We start from the raw sequence: 6000 nt of genomic DNA, 5'->3' as shown, positions 1-6000 counted from the left end.
AACTTTTAGACATACTTAAAAACATAAGTTGTCACCATACATTACTTATAGTCACTACTTTACTTTCTTTTACTAAGTGGCTATAAACACCACCCATTCATCACACAAATATGTTATGGGTCCATATGTATAAACTTTTAACCACATCACATTCATGTGGCTAATTCAATTCTTTGATTTAGACACACAGACAATTGTTTCATGTAATGATATACTTACATATCGCCTCATATAAAAACAATCACATACACATTCCAAAAATAAAAAACTACCATGGCGAATGGCCACATTTGGTCACACGTATTTAGTGTGGCTGGTAATTATCAAATTTTTAATCTAAAATAGTGGCTAATATTAAAAAAAATACAATCATCAAACATATTGCAAATAAATTGTGGCTAACATTAGGCGTGATTTTCAATTCTGAGCTATAGCCATAAGAAACTCGAAAGTATGGCAGATCGATGTGTGGTCGTAGGTCATTTTTGTACTATTTTTATGTTGGGTATTTCTAAACTATTTTACTTTTCCTTAATCTTAGTCATGTTAGGCTAAGTTTATCTTTAGTTGATGTTGGTTTAACCCATGGATGACTAGTTATCTTGAAGATTGTTATGAACTTGTAGTTAAATTTTATAGAAGTATTTTATAGCCAAATATCTTTTTATGTTCATTCAATTTTATTCATGAGTTTAGATGAGTGAATGTTTAATTAGTTGGTTAATTTCTTTATTAAGTAATAGATCTTCAAATTAGCAAGCAACAAATGGTTTATGTGTTTGTTTTAATTTCACTTAAATCATGAAAGTATTTTCTCCCATTAGGTAATGAAAGCATATTGATTTCCTTTCAGATTTTGTGGTTCTTAAATCTTAATGCTAGTTGATTTTCATAGTTTATATGCTTCATTGATTTATGACTTGAACTAAGAAAATGTGTTATGAGCTTCTCTAGCCAATGTACTAATTAAAAAGAGCCTAGGTTACTTAATCTTTTTAGTCATTATAGGCAAGTTAAATTAAATCACAAGTATTGCACGATAACATATAATGATATGTTAACTAGATATCCATGTTGTGAAGGCCAATGTCGACCATCTCTCTCTCTCTCTCTCTCTCTCTCTCTCCCCCCTCTCTCTCTCCATCATTAATTTGAACCAAACTATCTTTTTTAATTACAATTTTCAAGTTTTATTATAACTTAGTTTCTTTAAAACAACCAAAAGCTTGAAACCTCGAATTTTATGTTTATTGTTGTTTTACGAGTGGAGAAATTAAATATCCTCCTACATTTCTTTCTGCATATCCCCCTACCTATCTTAAATGGTGACAAGTGTCACACAAATGTATTAAAATATTATTATTTTCATTAAATATGACACATGTCATCATTTAAGATTGGTAGGAGGATATGTAGTAAGAAATTGTAGGAGGATATTTAATTTCTCCACTCGTAAAACAACAATAAACATAAAATTCGAGGTTTTAATCTTTTGTTTGTTTTAAAGAAACTAAGTTATAATAAAACTTGAAATTTTAATTAAAAAATAAAATAGTTTGGTTCAAATCAATGAGAGAGAGAGAGAGATGGTTGACAATGGCCTTCACCAGATGGATATCTAGTTAACTTATCATTATATATTTAATTTCTCTTACGAGTGTTTTTACAAAGAGATTTTATAGAGTCGAAACTTGAACCAATCTCCATGGATTCGATCACCTTGCTATTATACACTATCTAGTGTGCAATTTTTAGGGTTATATATTTGTTGGACTCGACAAACACTATAGACTCACAATATTACAAAAAAAGTCTCTAATATTCAAACGTTGGCATGAGTCTGCAAGAAGCTTCTGCGGACTCGTTGATCATTTGTAACTCCCGGTTCCGGATTGCTTCGTTGCTGGGGGCTGTGGCCCAGTTGTCAGTTGACATGGGGGTTAGGAGCTTTTGGCAAGGGAGGATTTAGCCCATATCGGATGTAGTTGCCAGGGTCTAAGTGAACCATGTATTCAATTATGTCTTCGGAAGCCAAGGGTATTGAGATCTCGGTCTTTTAATGGTTTTGGGTTTTAATCGGAAGGCTTTAAGTTTCAGGTGTATTGCTAGGAGCGTAGGGCTTCTCACCACCTTTTCATGGATATAATGTTCGTTGGAAACAGACTTAGGACGAGTGAGTTATGACACTTTGAAGGTTTTGGCAGAATTAGCCCCTAATGGAAAGATGTGGCGGATCAGTCCCATGCATGCAAGGATTTTCATGCGCATGTTTAGCTGGGTACGCCCAGCGTATAAGAGTAAGTGATCGCGGGTGGTTCATGAGTACGTCGGGCGTACAAAGAGGTACACGGGGAGTACTCCTTCCAGACCAAAACCCTCCAATTTACCCAACTTGTACCATATATAAGCAACATTATACCACTCCTTAGGTCATTTCAAGTCATCCACCACCTCTTTTCACGTCCATGAAACCCAAGATTTCATTGGATGGAGCTTGGAGCTTAAAAGAAGACTTGTTAGTGTGTGTACAAGAAGAGGAAGGTGGTGTTTAAGTGTTGATCATGGAAAGGAGCTTGTAGATCCAGAAAGTTCTCATATTTTGCAACCCATTGGACGTAAAAATCTCTGATCTTGACCTTCCATTTCATAGATCCTCTTTTAGGTTGGTTTTGGCCATTTTTAGCCTTTTGCTTGGTCTTGGTGAGCTAGGGTCGTTTTAAGGACTCAAACTTGTAGATCTGGACATTCTAAGGTCCCCTCTCTCATAAAGGTGCAAGCTTTGTGAAGTGTTTGAGTCCAAGCATGAGTTAAGACCATCCATTAAGCTCTTTTGAGCTCTACAGTCCCATTAAGCCATGCATGTTAGTAAAGATGCCAACTTTACTTGAAAATTCACCTATAGACGTCAGACTGGAGAGTTGGAGCAAGGGCTGAAGTGATTAAGTGCTTATTTGGAGAGGGTTGGACCTCAAAGGAGTACGTTGGGCGTACCCACCTGGTACGCGGTGCGTACTAGCCCCAACAGGTGTACGCTTAGCATGCCAGATGAGTACGCACGGCGTACTCGGTCTGGTTGCCTCACTTTGTTTTGTTGACTTTTGGGCCTTGGACCATGGACCAGGAGTTGGTTAGGGTAGCCCATTTATTAATTCAGGACTTTTTGGAGATTGGGCCTTCTTGGGCTAGGTCCAAGATAGATTTGAGCCTTGTGGGCCATTTCGGGTTTGGGCTATTATTTGGGTTGCAGATTGTTGGACTAGCTAAGGATGTATGTTTGGATTGGAAATAACTTATTGGGCTTAGGGTGAGGCCCATGTAAAGGTTTGGGCCCAATTTGGAAAATTGGGCCATTAGTGAGCCTTAATGGATTTTGGAGTTTTGGGCTTGATTGGTTTTGGACTTGGGCCTTAGTTATGTATCTTGTTGGGCTAGGGGTAAAATGGTCATTTTACCCCAAGTATGGATTGTGGATCATGGTTTAGAACCCAATTGTTAATTGGGTGATATTGTGGTATTGATAGCTTGAGGAGTTGCCAGGGCAGCAGTTAATGATTTCTTGCAGTGGACTTCAGCAGTGCGAGGTGAGTTACCTTGCAGTAGAAGTGGGTCGAAGGCACCAATGGCAACCTACTATTAAGTGTTATAGTAGGGATGATTGTCTTTGTGATATTTATCTGGTATGCCACCATCTGTTATGCTTTATGTGCTAGTATGCTATGATATTATGTGAAAGTAGTAGGAGGGGTAGGATATGCCCCTGTACCGGTCGAAAGGACTGAAGGGGTAGGCCAGCACCCAGATATGTTAGGCAGCATGTGACTTATGTGTTTATGTACTAGGAGATTATATGGTACAAGTAGGGGGTGAAATAGTCCCTGGTACCGGTCGAAAGGATCGAAGGGGTAGGCTAGTACCCTAATATGCTAGGCAAGGTATCGGTCGAAAAGACCGAAGGGGTAGGCCAGCACCCTGATATGCTAGGAAAGTTACTGGTTGAAAGAGACCGAAGGGGTAAGCCAGCACCCTGATCTGCTAGGCAAGTTACCGGTTGAAAGAGACTGAAGGGGTAGGCTAGTACCCAGACATGTTAGACAGTATGTTTATTTTATGGTATGTGGTATGATGGGGGAACTCACTAAGCTTCGTGCTTACGTTTTTTAGTTTTGGTTCCAGGTACTTCTTTTTCAAAAGGAAAGGAGCTGTCAGGATCGCAGCGCATCACACTATGATTTTCGCATTATGAGATCTTTGGGAATTGTACCCTGATAATACTTTTCAATGACATGTTTTAGTTATTTGAAATACTGGTTTTTGGATTATGAAATGAGTTAACACTATGGATATTTCAGACGATTGGTTTTATACTTAATTAAAAATGAAAATTTTCGCTATGAATTTTGGGATGTTACAAGTGATGGGTTTTTCGCAAAAAGAACATCCTATGTGCTCATAAAAACCCTAAATCTTGGATCTAGGCTTCTCTATTGTACATGCAATTCATCCAAAACTTTTTTAACCCTAGATCTAGCATACATGATTCGAAAATGACATAAGAAAACAGATCTAGAGAATTACCTCTTGAACAATGGCTTGAATCTTCTTGTCTTGGAGCTTAGAGTCACAAGTGTCACTCCTCTAATGGCTTACAAACACCAAAGAAGTAAGAGGATGATATTGGAGAGAGGGGAGAGGCACAATTTTGGCTATGATCTTTCTAGGGTATCAAAGTGGCCGAAATTTGGAAGCTTTAGGGTCTTATTTATACTGGTGCTGCTAGGGTTTCAGCCTAAACCCTAATGGACAGCTTAGGCCTTAATCTATCCAAGGAAGCTTATGGAATAGGGCCTTATGGCCGAAATTATGGATGAACACATCCTAATTTTGTCCATGCCTAGTCCAAGAGGCCCCTCAGCCCAATACTCCACTGTCACACATTCGACAGTTTAAGTCACTGCTATTAAATTAATGCCTTTTAGCCACAAAATTAATTTCTTAATTAATTCTTGTCTAATATTAATTTAATTATATGATTTCTCTTTTAATATATTATTCATATAATATATTAATAAACCATATTAACCTCTCTATTCATAAATCACCCTGTCAAGTTGTTTTTGGTGAAGGCAACCCAAAAGGACCATGCACAACCGGGTCAAGTACTTACCAAATATAGTTACGGGCTTAGACACTAATCCAACAGTCTCCCACTTGGATAAGTCTAGTAACTATAAATGCAAGCACAATCCGATTAGCAATCATAGCTCTCAAAGACGTTGTCGAACTCTGATCATATCAGTAACCTGTCCTTCAGATAAGGGATTGTATAGTCCTCTGTTCTAGATATCGTGCAGACAAATGCATGGAACATAGTCATACTTTTTGTCCAGCAGTTGATTCTCGATCTCTGATTCTTTTGACATAGAACTTAATTGAACACATCAATTCAGTCCTGACCGGGCCCGACACATAAGTTAAACAAAATCATCGAGAGGCCCTGATATCGCTTTTACCTTCTTAGGATAAAAGGAACAGATAAACTTCAACTTATATGCATTTACCATTCACAAATCAAATCATACACAACAATTCATTTTATAACATCAAGTTACTGATGCGTTTACGCATTATTAATTCACAACCAACTTGCAAACAATAAACCATACATCTAGGTTTTAAGACCATATGATATTATCGTCTTGCAATCACTCGTGATAAATTCCATGAAGTGATACCAGCAGGCGCAGGTCTAATCCAATGCTCAAATCAAACTCATAAGCACTCATGAACGTTGCAACAAACCTTTGCTATGTCTAATACACTTTAGAAAATATACACACCAACTCATGACAATCTTCTTTCATACCTACTCCCAAAGTATGAGTGACTGTGGAACATTCGAATAATCTTATTATTCAGGAAGTCAAAACATGCAAAATGAAACCATAGGTAAACAATTAACATAAGACAATACTTTACTTATAAATAATACTCTTTTATTTA

This window comes from Lactuca virosa, chromosome 5 (assembly GCF_052849685.1).
Source record: "Lactuca virosa cultivar CGN04683 chromosome 5, Lactuca_virosa_CGN04683_v6, whole genome shotgun sequence".
In the NCBI taxonomy this organism is placed as follows: Eukaryota; Viridiplantae; Streptophyta; class Magnoliopsida; order Asterales; family Asteraceae; genus Lactuca; species Lactuca virosa.
The sequence above is the reverse complement of the archived record's forward strand: the minus strand, read 5'-3'. Positions refer to the sequence as shown.